This window comes from Salmo trutta, chromosome 16 (assembly GCF_901001165.1).
Source record: "Salmo trutta chromosome 16, fSalTru1.1, whole genome shotgun sequence".
NCBI lineage: Eukaryota > Metazoa > Chordata > Actinopteri > Salmoniformes > Salmonidae > Salmo > Salmo trutta.
In genome coordinates, this window is record NC_042972.1 from 11,450,288 (window position 1) to 11,466,791 (window position 16,504).

The 16,504-nt window shown below is 48.6% G+C and overlaps 1 protein-coding gene across 3 annotated transcripts in view; it reads left to right on the forward strand.

Annotated features, from left to right (window-relative positions):
- slc12a5a (solute carrier family 12 member 5a) overlaps positions 1–16,504 on the forward strand; it is a 283,125-nt gene that overhangs the window by 228,598 nt on the left and 38,023 nt on the right. The window contains exon 1 of one of the 3 annotated variants that reach the window (XM_029693000.1): positions 16,407–16,504. This exon is cut by the window's right edge and continues 328 nt beyond it. The exons of the other annotated variants lie outside the window; for them this stretch is intronic. The gene's annotated coding sequence lies outside the window, so the exon portion shown is untranslated. Of the gene's footprint in view, positions 1–16,406 lie in introns of those variants that run through there. 3 annotated transcript variants of the gene reach the window in all.

The window sequence follows — 16,504 nt, forward strand, 5'->3', positions numbered from 1 at the left end:
TCTTTTGACTCATCACATACACTCCTACTACTGTTTATTATCTAACATGTTGCCTAGTCACTTTATCACTACTGTATATGTACATATCTACCTCCGTTACCTCGTACCCCTGCACATCCACTCTGTACTGGTACCCAGGGTACACTACCATTCAAAAGTTTGGGGTCACTTAGAAATGTCCTTGTTTTTGAAAGAAAAGCAATTTTTTTGGTCTGTTAAAATAACATCAAATTGATCAGAAATACAGTGTAGACATTGTTAATGTCTTGGCTATATACACGGGGTATAGCCAAGTTATCATCCACTCAGTACTGGTACCCCGTGTATATAGCCAAGTTATCATCCACTCATTACTGGTACCCCATGTATATAGCCAAGTTATCATCCACTCAGTACTGGTACCCCGTGTATATAGCCAAGTTATCATCCACTCAGTACTGGTACCCCGTGTATATAGCCAAGTTATCAACCACTTTGTACTGGTACCCCGTGTATATAGCCATGTTATCATCCACTTTGTACTGGTACCCCGTGTATATAGCCAAGTTATCATCCACTTTGTGCTGGTACCCCGTGTATATAGCCATGTTATCATCCACTCAGTACTGGTACCCCGTGTACAGATAAAGTCAGAAGTTTACATGCACTTAGGTTGGAGTCATTAAAACTCGTTTTTCAACCACTCCACCAATGTCTTGTTAACAAACTATAGTTTTGGCAAGTCGGTTAGGACATCTACTTTGTGCATGACACAAGTAATTTTTCCAACAATTGTTTACAGACAGATTCATTCACTTATAATTCACTGTATCACAATTGCAGTTGGTCAGAAGTTTACATACACTAAGTGGACTGTGCCTTTAAACAGCTTGTAAAATTCCAGAAAATGATGTCATGGCTTTAGAAGCTTCTGATAGGCTAATTGACATAATTTGAGTCAATTGGTGGTGTACCTGTGGATATATTTCAAGGCCTACCTTCGAACTCAGTGCCTCTTTGCTTGACATCATGGGAAAATCAAAAGAAATCAGCCAAGACTTCAGAAAAGAATTGTCGGAAGTTTACATACAGTGGGGCAAAAAAGTATTTAGTCAGCCACCAATTGTGCAAGTTCTCCCACTTAAAAAGATGAGAGAGGCCTGTAATTTTCATCAAAGGTACACGTCAACTATGACAGACAAAATGAGAAAAAAAAATCCAGAAAATCACATTGTAGGATTTTTAATGAAGTTATTTTCAAATTATGATGGAAAATAAGTATTTGGTCACCTACAAACAAGCAATATTTCTGGCTCTCACAGACCTGTAACTTCTTCATTAAGAGGCTCCTCTGTCCTCCACTCGTTACCTGTATTAATGACACCTGTTTGAACTTGTTATCAGTATAAAAGACACCTGTCCACAACCTCAAACAGTCACACTCCAAACTCCACTATGGCCAAGACCAAAGAGCTGTCAAAGGACACCAGAAACAGAATTGTAGACCTGCACCAGGCTAGAAAGACTGAATCTGCAATAGGTAAGCAGCTTGGTTTGAAAGAATCAACTGTGGGAGCAATTATTAGGAAATGGAAGACATACAAGACCACTGATAATCTCCCTCGATCTGGGGCTCCACGCAAGATCTCACCCCGTGGGGTCAAAATGATCACAAGAGCGGTGAGCAAAAATCCCAGAACCACACGGGGGGACCTAGTGAATGACCTGCAGAGAGCTGGGACCAAAGTAACAAAGCCTACCATCAGTAACACACTACGCCGCCAGGGACTCAAATCCTGTAGTGCCAGACGTGTCCCCCTGCTTAAGCCAATACATGTCCAGGCCCGTCTGAAGTTTGCTAGAGAGCATTTGGATGATCCAGAAGAGGATTGGGAGAATGTCATATGGTCAGATGAAACCAAAATATAACTTTTTGGTAAAAACTCAACTCGTCGTGTTTGGAGGACAAAGAATGCTGAGTTGCATCCAAAGAACACCATACCTACTGTGAAGCATGGGGGTGGAAACATCATGCTTTGGGGCTGTTTTTCTGCAAAGGGACCAGGACGACTGCAAAGGAAAGAATGAATGGGGCCATGTATCGTGAAAACGTCCTTCCATCAGCAAGGGCATTGAAGATGAAACGTGGCTGGGTCTTTCAGCATGACAATGATCCCAAACACACCGCCCGGGCAACGAAGGAGTGGCTTCGTAAGAAGCATTTCAAGGTCCTGGAGTGGCCTAGCCAGTCTCCAGATCTCAACCCCATAGAAAATCTTTGGAGGGAGTTGAAAGTCCGTGTTACCCAGCGACAGCCCCAAAACATCACTGCTCTAGAGGAGATCTGCATGGAGAAATGGGCCAAAATACCAGCAACAGTGTGTGAAAACCTTGTGAAGACTTACAGAAAACGTTTGACCTGTGTCATTGCCAACAAAGGGTATATAACAAAGTATTGAGATAAACTTTTGTTATTGACCAAATACTTATTTTCCATCATAATTTGAAAATAACTTCATTAAAAATCCTACAATGTGATTTTCTGGATTTATTTTTCTCATTTTGTCTGTCATAGTTGACGTGTACCTATGATGAAAATTACAGGCCTCTCTCATCTTTTTAAGTGGGAGAACTTGCACAATTGGTGGCTGACTAAATACTTTTTTGCCCCACTGTACATGTTGTTGACAGTGTATGTTGTTGTTAACATGCATGTTGTTGACAGTGTATGTTGTTGTTAACATGCATGTTGTTGACAGCGTATGTTGCTGTTAACATACATGTTGTTGACAGTGTATGTTGTTGTTAACATGCATGTTGTTGACAGTGTATGTTGTTGTTAACATACATGTTGTTGATAGTATATGTTGTTGTTAACATGCATGTTGTTGACAGTGTATGTTGATGTTAACATACATGTTGATAGGGTATGTTGTTGTTAACATGCATGTTGTTGACAGCGTTCTACTTCTGAGCCACTCAGTCATCACAAGGCTGTGGAACAGTTATATCATTATACTCAAACGTATGGAATATTTAGACTATACATCAAATGGGCCGTTTTGCAATCATTCGTTTTGGGAATTATTTCTATGTTAAGTGTCTCTGGAGCAATGTCCCATTAACCCATATGTTGGAAGGAGCATCCGAGCGTTATCAACATGGTATTCTACCAGAGGGGAGTGGTGCTCATGTGTGTTATACCCCCTGCTCGTAGCCTAGCATATCACACCGCTGTCTATTCTGACCACTAATAAAGCATGTCGCTAAAATTAGCTTTAGCTGTCTGGATGGAAAGTTTGTTGTTCGTTTGCCCTATTCATTACTTCAGGATCCTGTGTCCCCTATTCATTACTTCAGGATCCTGTGTCCCCTACTCATTACTTCCGGGTCCTGCATCCCCTATTCATTACTTCCGGGTCCTGTGTTCCCTATTCATTACTTCCAAGTCCTGCGTCACCTATTCATTACTTCCAAGTCCTGAGTCACCTATTCATTACTTCCAGGTCCTGCGTCCCCAAATCATTACTTCTGGGTCCTGCATTCCCTATTCATTAATTCCGGGTCCTGCATCCCCTATTCATTACTTCCAGGTCCTGCGTCCCCTATTCATTACTTCTGGGTCCTGCATTCCCTATTCATTACTTCCGGGTCCTGTATCCCCTATTCATTACTTCCAGGTCCTGCGTCCCCTATTCATTACTTCTGGGTCCTGCATTCCCTATTCATTACTTCCGGGTCCTGCATCCCCTATTCATTACTTCTGGGTCCTGCATTCCCTATTCATTACTTCCAAGTCCTGAGTCACCTATTCATTACTTCCAAGTCCTGCGTCACCTATTCATTACTTCCGGGTCCTGCGTCCCCTATTCATTACTTCTGGGTCCTGCATTCCCTATTCATTACTTCCGGGTCCTGCATCCCCTATTCATTACTTCCGGGTCCTGCGTCCCCTATTCATTACTTCCGGGTCCTGCGTCCCCTATTCATTACTTCTGGGTCCTGCATTCCCTATTCATTACTTCCGGGTCCTGCATCCCCTATTCATTACTTCCGGGTCCTGCGTCCCCTACTCATTACTTCTGGGTCCTGCATTCCCTATTCATTACTTCCAGGTCCTGCGTCCCCTATTCATTACTTCCAGGTCCTGCATCCCCTACTCATTACTTCTGGGTCCTGCATTCCCTATTCATTACTTCCGGGTCCTGCATCCCCTATTCATTACTTCCGGGTCCTGCGTCCCCTACTCATTACTTCTGGGTCCTGCATTCCCTATTCATTACTTCCAGGTCCTGCGTCCCCTATTCATTACTTCCAGGTCCTGCATCCCCTATTCATTACTTCCAGGTCCTGCGTCCCCTATTCATTACTTCCGGGTCCTGCATTCCCTATTCATTACTTCCGGGTCCTGTATCCCCTATTCATTACTTCCAGGTCCTGCATCCCCTATTCATTACTTCCAGGTCCTGCATCCCCTACTCATTACTTCTGGGTCCTGCATTCCCTATTCATTACTTCCGGGTCCTGCGTTCCCTATTCATTACTTCCAGGTCCTGCGTCCCCTATTCATTACTTCCGGGTCCTGCATTCCCTATTCATTACTTCCGGGTCCTGTATCCCCTATTCATTACTTCCAGGTCCTGCATCCCCTATTCATTACTTCCAGGTCCTGCATCCCCTACTCATTACTTCTGGGTCCTGCATTCCCTATTCATTACTTCCGGGTCCTGCGTTCCCTATTCATTACTTCCAGGTCCTGCGTCCCCTATTCATTACTTCCAGGTCCTGCATCCCCTATTCATTACTTCCAGGTCCTGCGTCCCCTATTCATTACTTCCGGGTCCTGCGTCCCCTACTCATTACTTCTGGGTCCTGCATTCCCTATTCATTACTTCCGGGTCCTGCATCCCCTATTCATTACTTCCGGGTCCTGCGTCCCCTACTCATTACTTCTGGGTCCTGCATTCCCTATTCATTACTTCCGGGTCCTGCATCCCCTATTCATTACTTCCGGGTCCTGCGTCCCCTACTCATTACTTCTGGGTCCTGCATTCCCTATTCATTACTTCCAGGTCCTGCGTCCCCTATTCATTACTTCCAGGTCCTGCATCCCCTACTCATTACTTCTGGGTCCTGCATTCCCTATTCATTACTTCCAGGTCCTGCGTCCCCTATTCATTACTTCCAGGTCCTGCATCCCCTATTCATTACTTCCAGGTCCTGCGTCCCCTATTCATTACTTCCGGGTCCTGCATTCCCTATTCATTACTTCCGGGTCATGCATCCCCTATTCATTACTTCCGGGTCCTGCGTCCCCTACTCATTACTTCCGGGTCATGTGTCCATTATTCATTACTTCCAGGATCTGCGTCCCCTATTCATTACTTCAGGGTCCTGCATCCCCCATCCTTCTGCCCTCTGTCCTGCTTCGTTTAAATGCTAAGAGCGTCTTTCTCTCTCTTTCACTTCTTGCTTTCTCCTGCTAAATATGTGTCAGTCTCTCTTTTGCCCTCATTGCTCTGCTTCTCCCTAAATGACTCCCTCTTTTCCCTTTCCTTGCATCTCTCTCAGTCTCTCTCTGTCCCTCTCGACCAAGACGTTACCAGTGTTGCAGTGTTTTTTCCATGGCAGAAATTTAAACACAAAGCCAGTCAGAAGACATGATTAAGCAATTGTTCATAATGCATAGACATCTATTGAACTCTCAGTTCTACGGGGTTACCTATGTAGGGGCTAGGGGTCGAACCGGAGTTCAGCGCGTGTTTGGTAATAAGTCCTGCTAATGCAGTCAGAGGAGAGCCTGCTCCAGCAGACTGATGTATACCTTACAATACAGTGAATGAACTTGCCATTCTGTGGCATTGAAAAGTGCATTTATGTAATGATGGCTATAGTCACTCTCTTAGGGCAGGTTCAAACCACTTCCTGTTAAACTAATTTCAGCACGACTTCAGCAAGGTCATTCAAAGGCGACCAGTTTTAGTTTCATTTGGACGATATACTCTGTTGACTGAAGGTAATGTAGGTAATGTTGTCTGAAGGCAAGGTAGATAATGTTGTCTGAAGGTAATGTAGGTAATGTTGTCTGAAGGTAATGTTGTCTGAAGGTAATGTATGTAATGTTGTCTGAAGGTAATGTAGATAATGTTGTCCCTTTAGAGGCTAGTGCTGGTGGTCATCAAAGAGACAGGCTCAAAGACACAAAAACGCCCTCGGCTCCCAATCCCTTAGACTCATATTGTCGGAAACACTGTGGAATCGACGGCTTAGTTTGTTAGGGACACGCGGATTTGTGATTTTTCCGGCCTCTCCATGTACCGCTTTGGAGAGAATTCCCAGCTCGTCCCATGGTTAAGCTCCCTGCCGAGCGGCATTGTGTTGTGTCTCATCCGGACTCAGCAGATGGTATGGCCATGTAATCAGCGTTTTTAGTGGCTCGTTTGTAGGCCAGGGGACATGTTGGTACGGTGGCGTCTCGGGATGCCAGGGCAGTCTGAAGATCACTCAATAGGACAAGCCCTCTGGAAAGGATATTAGCTGAACCTCCTGAAACTGGGACAAAAAAACGTTCTGTACCTGTGGCAATAGAGCCCCTTCTCAGATAGTGAAACTACATGCCAGTACATTCACATTAAGTACCATGCTCTACACATTTTTTTAATGTTGTGTTTTCTCACATTAAAAACCATAGCTTATGTGAGTGAACATGAAACCCATGTATGACTCATCTTTAAGCAGATCGATAATAGATGTTTTGCAGAACCATGTTTCTAATATGGCAGTGTCTAGCTACCACGTTACTTCTAGTGGACTTGAAAATATACAGGCCCCCCCGTCGACACTAGCTACTTGAAAATATACAGGCCCCCCTGTCGACACTAGCTACTTGAAAATATACAGGCCCCCCTGTCGACACTAGCTTCTTGAAAATATACAGGCCCCCCCGTCGACACTAGCTACTTGAAAATATACAGGCCCCCCCGTCGACACTAGCTACTTGAAAATATACAGGCCCCCCCGTCGACACTAGCTACTTGAAAATATACAGGCCCCCCTGTCGACACTAGCTACTTGAAAATATACAGGCCCCCCCGTCGACACTAGCTACTTGAAAATATACAGGCCCCCCTGTCGACACTAGCTACTTGAAAATATACAGGCCCCCCTGTCGACACTAGCTACTTCTAGTGGACCTGAAAATATACAGCCCCCCCCCGTCGACACTAGCTACTTCTAGTGGACCTGAAAATATACAGCCCCCCCCCCGTCGACACTAGCTACTTCTAGTGGACCTGAAAATATACAGCCCCCCCCCCCCCCCCCCGTCGACACTAGCTACTTCTAGTGGACCTGAAAATATACAGCCCCCCCCCCCCGTCGACACTAGCTACTTGCTAGTCAGATCAGACTCTCACCAAGTAACTCACTTAACTAGGAATCCTACTCTAGCTCTTCACATTTCTAATACCAGCTCTCTGGGAAGGCTTTGGTTTCTGAGCTAACGTTACTGTACTACACTCTGTAGGCCTATAACATGAATGTCATTGCTCCAACCATGTGTTATCCCCGTCAATCCTTGAATAGGAAAACCCTATCCATTTAACAGATCCCAAGTGCTCTGGTATTACACTTTGCTTTCCTCTTATAAACAAAGCATGAATTCAGTCCTGAAGTCTGTGGCCAAATTCTCCTTTGGATCCCTGTTAGCTGTCCCAGTGGGTAGTGATCCCTGTTAGCTGTCCCAGTGGGTAGAGATCAGTGGGTAGAGATCCCTGTTAGCTGTCCCAGTGGGTAGAGATCCCTGTTAGCTGTCCCAGTGGGTAGAGATCCGTGGGTAGAGATCCCTGTTAGCTGTCCCAGTGGGTAGAGATCCCTGTTAGCTGTCCCAGTTGGTAGTGATCCCTGTTAGCTGTCCCAGTGAGTAGAGACCCCTGTTAGCTGTCCCAGTGAGTAGAGATCCCTGTTAGCTGTCCCAGTGGGTTGAGATTAGTGGGTAGTGATCCCTGTTAGCTGTCCCAGTGGGTAGTGATCCCTGTTAGCTGTCCCAGTGAGTAGAGATCAGTGGGTAGAGATCCCTGTTAGCTGTCCCAGTGAGTAGAGACCCCTGTTAGCTGTCCCAGTGAGTAGAGATCCCTGTTAGCTGTCCCAGTGGGTAGAGATCAGTGGGTAGAGATCCCTGTTAGCTGTCCAAGTGGATTGAGATTAGTGGGTAGTGATCCCTGTTAGCTGTCCCAGTGGGTAGAGATCACTGGGTAGAGATCCCTGTTAGCTGTCCCAGTGGGTAGAGATCAGTGGGTAGAGATCCCTGTTAGCTGTCCCAGTGGGTAGAGATCCCTGTTAGCTGTCCCAGTGGGTAGTGATCCCTGTTAGCTGTCCCAGTGAGTAGAGATCCCTGTTAGCTGTCCCAGTGGGTAGAGATCAGTGGGTAGAGACCCCTGTTGGCTGTCCCAATGGGTATAGACCCCTGTTGGCTGTCCCAGTGGGTAGAGATCAGTGGGTAGAGATCCCTGTTAGCTGTCCCAGTGAGAAGATATCCCTGTTAGCTGTCCCAGTGGGTAGAGATTAGTGGGTAGAGACCCCTGTTGGCTGTCCCAGTGGGTAGAGATCAGTGGGTAGAGACCCCTGTTAGCTGTCCCAGTGGGTAGAGATCAGTGGGTAGAGATCCCTGTTAGCTGTCCCAGTGGGTAGAGATCAGTGGGTAGAGACCCCTGTTGGCTGTCCCAGTGGGTAGAGACCCCTGTTGGCTGTCCCAGTGGGTAGAGACCCCTGTTGGCTGTCCCAGTGGGTAGAGGTCAGTGGGTAGAGACCCCTGTTGGCTGTCCCAGTGGGTAGAGACCCCTGTTGGCTGTCCCAGTGGGTAGAGATCAGTGGGTAGAGATCCCTGTTAGCTGTCCCAGTGGGTAGAGATCAGTGGGTAGAGACCCCTGTTGGCTGTCCCAGTGGGTAGAGACCCCTGGTGGCTGTCCCAGTGGGTAGAGATCAGTGGGTAGAGATCCCTGTTAGCTGTCCCAGTGGGTAGTGATCCCTGTTAGCTGTCCCAGTGGGTAGAGATCCCTGTTAGCTGTCCCAGTGGGTAGAGACCCCTGTTGGCTGTCCCAGTGGGTAGAGATCAGTGGTTAGAGACCCCTGTTGGCTGTCCCAGTGTGTAGAGACCCCTGTCGGCTGTCCCAGTGGGTAGAGATCAGTGGGTAGAGATCCCTGTTAGCTGTCCCAGTGGGTAGAGATCATAGGTAGAGATCCCTGTTAGCTGTCCCAGTGGGTAGAGATCAGTGGGTAGAGATCCCTGTTAGCTGTCCCAGTGGGTAGAGATCAGTGGGTAGAGACCCCTGTTGGCTGTCCCAGTGGGTAGAGACCCCTGTTGGCTGTCCCAGTGGGTAGAGACCCCTGTTGGCTGTCCCAGTGGGTAGAGGTCAGTGGGTAGAGACCCCTGTTGGCTGTCCCAGTGGGTAGAGACCCCTGTTGGCTGTCCCAGTGGGTAGAGATCAGTGGGTAGAGATCCCTGTTAGCTGTCCCAGTGGGTAGAGATCAGTGGGTAGAGACCCCTGTTGGCTGTCCCAGTGGGTAGAGACCCCTGGTGGCTGTCCCAGTGGGTAGAGATCAGTGGGTAGAGATCCCTGTTAGCTGTCCCAGTGGGTAGTGATCCCTGTTAGCTGTCCCAGTGGGTAGAGATCCCTGTTAGCTGTCCCAGTGGGTAGAGACCCCTGTTGGCTGTCCCAGTGGGTAGAGATCAGTGGTTAGAGACCCCTGTTGGCTGTCCCAGTGTGTAGAGACCCCTGTCGGCTGTCCCAGTGGGTAGAGATCAGTGGGTAGAGATCCCTGTTAGCTGTCCCAGTGGGTAGAGATCATAGGTAGAGATCCCTGTTAGCTGTCCCAGTAAGTAGAGATCCCTGTTAGCTGTCCCAGTGGGTAGAGATCAGTGGGTAGAGATCCCTGTTAGCTGTCCCAGTGGGTAGTGATCCCTGTTAGCTGTCCCAGTGAGTAGAGATCCCTGTTAGCTGTCCCAGTGGGTAGTGATCAGTGGGTAGAGATCCCTGTTAGCTGTCCCAGTGAGTAGAGATCCCTGTTAGCTGTCCCAGTGGGTAGAGATCAATGGGTAGAGATCCCTGTTAGCTGTCCCAGTGGGTAGTGATCCCTGTTAGCTGTCCCAGTGAGTAGAGATCCCTGTTAGCTGTCCCAGTGAGTAGAGATCAGTGGGTAGTGATCCCTGTTAGCTGTCCCAGTGAGTAGAGATCCCTGTTAGCTGTCCCAGTGGGTAGAGATCAGTGGGTAGAGATCCCTGTTAGCTGTCCCAGTGGGTAGAGATCAGTGGGTTGAGATCCCTGTTAGCTGTCCCAGTGGGTAGTGATCCCTGTTAGCTGTCCCAGTGAGTAGAGATCAGTGGGTAGAGATCCCTGTTAGCTGTCCCAGTGAGTAGAGATCCCTGTTAGCTGTCCCAGTGGGTAGTGATCCCTGTTAGCTGTCCCAGTGAGTAGAGATCCCTGTTAGCTGTCCCAGTGAGTAGAGATCCCTGTTAGCTGTCCCAGTGAGTAGAGATCCCTGTTAGCTGTCCCAGTGGGTAGAGATCAGAGGGTAGTGATCCCTGTTAGCTGTCCCAGTGGGTAGTGATCCCTGTTAGCTGTCCCAGTGAGTAGAGATCCCTGTTAGCTGTCCCAGTGAGTAGAGATCCCTGTTAGCTGTCCCAGTGAGTAGAGATCCCTGTTAGCTGTCCCAGTGAGTAGAGATCCCTGTTAGCTGTCCCAGTGGGTAGAAATCAGTGGGTAGAGATCCCTGTTAGCTGTCCCAGTGAGTAGAGATCCCTGTTAGCTGTCCCAGTGGGTAGAGATCAGTGGGTAGAGATCCCTGTTAGCTGTCCCAGTGGGTAGAGATCAGTGGCTAGAGATCCCTGTTAGCTGTCCCAGTGGGTAGAGATCAGTGGGTAGAGATCCCTGTTAGCTGTCCTAGTAGGTCGTGATCCCTGTTAGCTGTCCCAGTGGGTAGAGATCCCTGTTAGCTGTCCCAGTGGGTAGTGATCCCTGTTAGCTGTCCCAGTGGGTAGAGATCCCTGTTAGCTGTCCCAGTGGGTAGTGATCCCTGTTAGCTGTCCCAGTGGGTAGTGATCCCTGTTAGCTGTCCCAGTGGGTAGAGATCCTTGTTAGCTGTCCCAGTGGGTAGTGATCCCTGTTAGCTGGCCCAGTGGGTAGAGATCAGTGGGTAGAGATCCCTGTTAGCTGTCCCAGTGGGTAGAGATCCTTGTTAGCTGTCCCAGTGGGTAGAGATCCCTGTTAGCTGTCCCAGTGGGTAGAGATTAGTGGGTAGTGATCCCTGTTAGCTGTCCCAGTGGGTAGAGATCAGTGGGTAGAGATCCCTGTTAGCTGTCCCAGTGAGTAGAGATCACTCTTAGCTGTCCCAGTGGGTAGAGATTAGTTGGTAGAGACCCCTGTCGGCTGTCCCAGTGGGTAGAGATCAGTGGGTAGAGACCCCTGTTAGCTGTCCCAGTGAGTAGAGATCAGTGGGTAGAGATCCCTGTTAGCTGTCCCAGTGGGTAGAGATCAGTGGGTAGAGATCCCTGTTAGCTGTCCCAGTGGGTAGAGATTCCTGTTAGCTGTCCTAGTGGGTAGTGATCCCTGTTAGCTGTCCCAGTGAGTAGAGATCCCTGTTAGCTGTCCCAGTGGGTAGAGATCAGTGGGTAGAGACCCCTGTCGGCTGTCCCAGTGGGTAGAGACCCCTATTGGCTGTCCCAGTGAGTAGAGATCCCTGTTGGCTGTCCCAGTAAGTAGAGATCCCTGTTAGCTGTCCCAGTGGGTAGAGATCAGTGGGTAGTGATCCCTGTTAGCTGTCCCAGTGGGTAGAGATCAGTGGGTAGTTATCCCTGTTAGCTGTCCCAGTGGGTAGTGATCAGTGGGTAGTGATCCCTGTTAGTTGTCCCAGTCGGTAGTGATCCCTGTTAGCTGTCCCAGTGGTTAGAGATCAGTGGGTAGTGATCCCTGTTAGCTGTCCCAGTGGGTAGAGACCCCTGTTAGCTGTCCCAGTGAGTAGAGATCCCTGTTAGCTGTCCCAGTGGGTTGAGATCAGTGGGTAGTGATCCCTGTTAGCTGTCCCAGTGGGTAGAGATCCCTGTTAGCTGTCCCAGTGGGTAGTGATCCCTGTTATCTGTCCCAGTGGGTAGAGATCAGTGGGTAGTAATCCCTGTTAGCTGTCCCAGTGGGTAGTGATCCCTGTTAGCTGTCCCAGTGAGTAGAGATCCCTGTTAGCTGTCCCAGTGAGTAGAGATCCCTGTTAGCTGTCCCAGTGGGTTGAGATCAGTGGGTAGAGATCCCTGTTAGCTGTCCCAGTGGGTAGAGATCAGTGGGTAGAGATCCCTGTTAGCTGTCCCAATGGGTAGAGATCAGTGGGTAGTGATCCCTGTTAGCTGTCCCAGTGAGTAGAGATCCCTGTTAGCTGTCCCAGTGGGTAGAGATTAGTGGGTAGAGACCCCTGTCGGCTGTCCCAGTGGGTAGAGATCAGTGGGTAGAGACCCCTGTTGGCTGTCCCAGTGGGTAGAGATCAGTGGGTAGAGACCCCTGTTAGCTGTCCCAGTGGGTAGAGATCAGTGGGTAGAGATCCCGGGTTAGCTGTCCCAGTGGGTAGAGATCCCTGTTAGCTGTCCCAGTGGGTAGTGATCCTTGTTAGCTGTCCCAGTGGGTAGAGATCCCTGTTAGCTGTCCCAGTGGGTAGAGATCCCTGTTAGCTGTCCCAGTGGGTAGAGATCCCTGTTAGCTGTCCCAGTGGGTTGAGATCAGTGGTAGAGACCCCTGTTAGCTGTCCCAGTGGGTTGAGATCAGTGCGTAGAGATCCCTGTTAGCTGTCCCAGTGGGTAGTGATCAGTGGGTAGTGATCCCTGTTAGCTGTCCCAGTGGATAGAGATCCTTGTTAGCTGTCCCAGTGGGTAGAGATCAATGGGTAGTGATCCCTGTTAGCTGTCCCAGTGGGTAGAGATCAGTGGGTAGTGATCCCTGTTAGCTGTCCCAGTGGGTAGTGATCCCTGTTAGCTGTCCCAGTGGGTAGTGATCAGTGGGTAGTGATCCCTGTTAGCTGTCCCAGTGGGTAGAGATCCCTGTTAGCTGTCCCAGTGGGTAGTGATCCCTGTTAGCTGTCCCAGTGGGTAGTGATCCCTGTTAGCTGTCCCAGTGGGTAGAGATCCCTGTTAGCTGTCCCAGTGGGTAGTGATCCCTGTTAGCTGGCCCAGTGGGTAGAGATCAGTGGGTAGAGATCCCTGTTAGCTGTCCCAGTGGGTAGAGATCCTTGTTAGCTGTCCCAGTGGGTAGAGATTCCTGTTAGCTGTCCCAGTGGGTAGAGATTAGTGGGTAGTGATCCCTGTTAGCTGTCCCAGTGGGTAGAGATCAGTGGGTAGAGATCCCTGTTAGCTGTCCCAGTGGGTAGAGATTAGTGGGTAGTGATCCCTGTTAGCTGTCCCAGTGGGTAGAGATCAGTGGGTAGAGACCCCTGTTAGCTGTCCCAGTGGGTAGAGATCAGTGGGTAGAGATCCCTGTTAGCTGTCCCAGTGGGTAGAGATCCCTGTTAGCTGTCCTAGTGGGTAGTGATCCCTGTTAGCTGTCCCAGTGAGTAGAGATCCCTGTTAGCTGTCTCAGTGGGTAGAGATCAGTGGGTAGAGACCCCTGTCGGCTGTCCCAGTGGGTAGAGACCCCTGTTGGCTGTCCCAGTGAGTAGAGATCCCTGTTGGCTGTCCCAGTGAGTAGAGATCCCTGTTAGCTGTCCCAGTGGGTAGAGATCAGTGGGTAGTGATCCCTGTTAGCTGTCCCAGTGGGTAGAGATCAGTGGGTAGTGATCCCTGTTAGCTGTCCCAGTGGGTAGTGATCAGTGGGTAGTGATCCCTGTTAGCTGTCCCAGTGGGTAGTGATCCCTGTTAGCTGTCCCAGTGGTTAGAGATCAGTGGGTAGTGATCCCTGTTAGCTGTCCCAGTGGGTAGAGACCCCTGTTAGCTGTCCCAGTGAGTAGAGATCCCTGTTAGCTGTCCCAGTGGGTTGAGATCAGTGGGTAGTGATCCCTGTTAGCTGTCCCAGTGGGTAGTGATCCCTGTTAGCTGTCCCAGTGGGTAGAGATCAGTGGGTAGTAATCCCTGTTAGCTGTCCCAGTGGGTAGTGATCCCTGTTAGCTGTCCCAGTGAGTAGAGATCCCTGTTAGCTGTCCCAGTGAGTAGAGATCCCTGTTAGCTGTCCCAGTGGGTTGAGATCAGTGGGTAGAGATCCCTGTTAGCTGTCCCAGTGGGTAGAGATCAGTGGGTAGAGATCCCTGTTAGCTGTCCCAATGGGTAGAGATCAGTGGGTAGTGATCCCTGTTAGCTGTCCCAGTGAGTAGAGATCCCTGTTAGCTGTCCCAGTGGGTAGAGATCAGTGGGTAGAGATCCCTGTTAGCTGTCCCAGTGAGTAGAGATCCCTGTTAGCTGTCCCAGTGGGTAGAGATTAGTGGGTAGAGACCCCTGTCGGCTGTCCCAGTGGGTAGAGATCAGTGGGTAGAGACCCCTGTTGGCTGTCCCAGTGGGTAGAGATCAGTGGGTAGAGATCCCGGGTTAGCTGTCCCAGTGGGTAGAGATCCCTGTTAGCTGTCCCAGTGGGTAGTGATCCTTGTTAGCTGTCCCAGTGGGTAGAGATCCCTGTTAGCTGTCCCAGTGGGTAGAGATCCCTGTTAGCTGTCCCAGTGGGTAGAGATCCCTGTTAGCTGTCCCAGTGGGTAGAGATCCCTGTTAGCTGTCCCAGTGGGTAGTGATCCTTGTTAGCTGTCCCAGTGGGTAGAGATCCCTGTTAGCTGTCCCAGTGGGTAGAGATCCCTGTTAGCTGTCCCAGTGGGTAGAGATCCCTGTTAGCTGTCCCAGTGGGTTGAGATCAGTGGTAGAGACCCCTGTTAGCTGTCCCAGTGGGTTGAGATCAGTGCGTAGAGATCCCTGTTAGCTGTCCCAGTGGGTAGTGATCAGTGGGTAGTGATCCCTGTTAGCTGTCCCAGTGGGTAGAGATCCTTGTTAGCTGTCCCAGTGGGTAGAGATCAGTGGGTAGTGATCCCTGTTAGCTGTCCCAGTGGGTAGAGATCAGTGGGTAGTGATCCCTGTTAGCTGTCCCAGTGGGTAGTGATCCCTGTTAGCTGTCCCAGTGGGTAGTGATCAGTGGGTAGTGATCCCTGTTAGCTGTCCCAGTGGGTAGAGATCCCTGTTAGCTGTCCCAGTGGGTAGAGATCCTTGTTAGCTGTCCCAGTGACCGATGTGTCATTGGGAGGCGAAGCGATTAAACAGGGTGCCACAGAACATTTGTCACTACTGTCATCTCTGGCAGCTGATCAAAACAAACCAACAGGATGTAGCCTAGCGTATAGCTACAGCAATACACAGAAATCCAACGGGAAAGTTTTCTTTCCACAACTGAGGAGAGAACGATTACACAGCGAAGAGGAGCTCAGCCACCAGGCTGCTGCACCATGGCACAATCAAAATATGGTATTTGGAATCGAAGTGTTTGATGTTGTCACTCCGTTCTCTCAGTAAATAATGTCTTTGTTGACCACGGAACCAAATAGGAAGCCATTGCAAACCATGAGATTCAACTCAGGTTTTATGCACACAATCATTTTTAATCCTGATTTACATCAGCCTCAGACAAGAGATTAGGCAACTTCCGTCACCCAGACAGACGGGATTAAAGCCCTCATCTCATACTGATGCTGTGTTCATGTTTGATTTGCATTAGTAACTCTTCATTTCAACCCACCAAGACACAGTGATGAATATGATATATGACACTTCCTTAATGCCATAGCAGCCAATAATAATTAAGTGACAAATTATTAGACCATTGCGCTGACATGCATAAGAGCAAATAGTTAGTAAATTGGTTGGAATTATGTTTCCATGTTTATACTCTGCAGACACAATTATGTTTATGTTTGTTAGGGTGTTCTTTGCAATCCCACCTGGTTTGTTATGTTTGCTGAAGGTATTTGTTGCCTGCTGATGGTATTTGTTATGTTTGCTGATGGTATTTGTTATGTTTGCTGAAGGTATTTGTTGCCTGCTGATGGTATTTGTTGCCTGCTGATGGTATTTGTTGCCTGCTGATGGTATTTGTTATGTCTGCTGATGGTATTTGTTATGTCTGCTGATGGTATTTGTTATGTTTGCTGATGGTATTTGTTATGTCTGCTGATGGTATTTGTTATGTTTGCTGATGGTATTTGTTATGTTTGCTGATGGTATTTGTTATGTTTGCTGATGGTATTTGTTATGTCTGCTGATGGTATTTGTTATGTCTACTGATGGTATTTGTTGCCTGCTGATGGTATTTGTTATGTTTGCTGATGATATTTGTTGTCTGCTGATGGTATTTGTTATGTTTGCTGATGGTATTTGTTATGTTTGCTGATGGTATTTGTTATGTTTGCTGATGGTATTTGTTGCCTGCTGATGGTATTTGGCTCCTCGTTAAATATGACACACATCCACTTCAATAATATACTTGCTAACGACATTGGCTCCACTGATTCATATCATCCTATCAACTGTCAT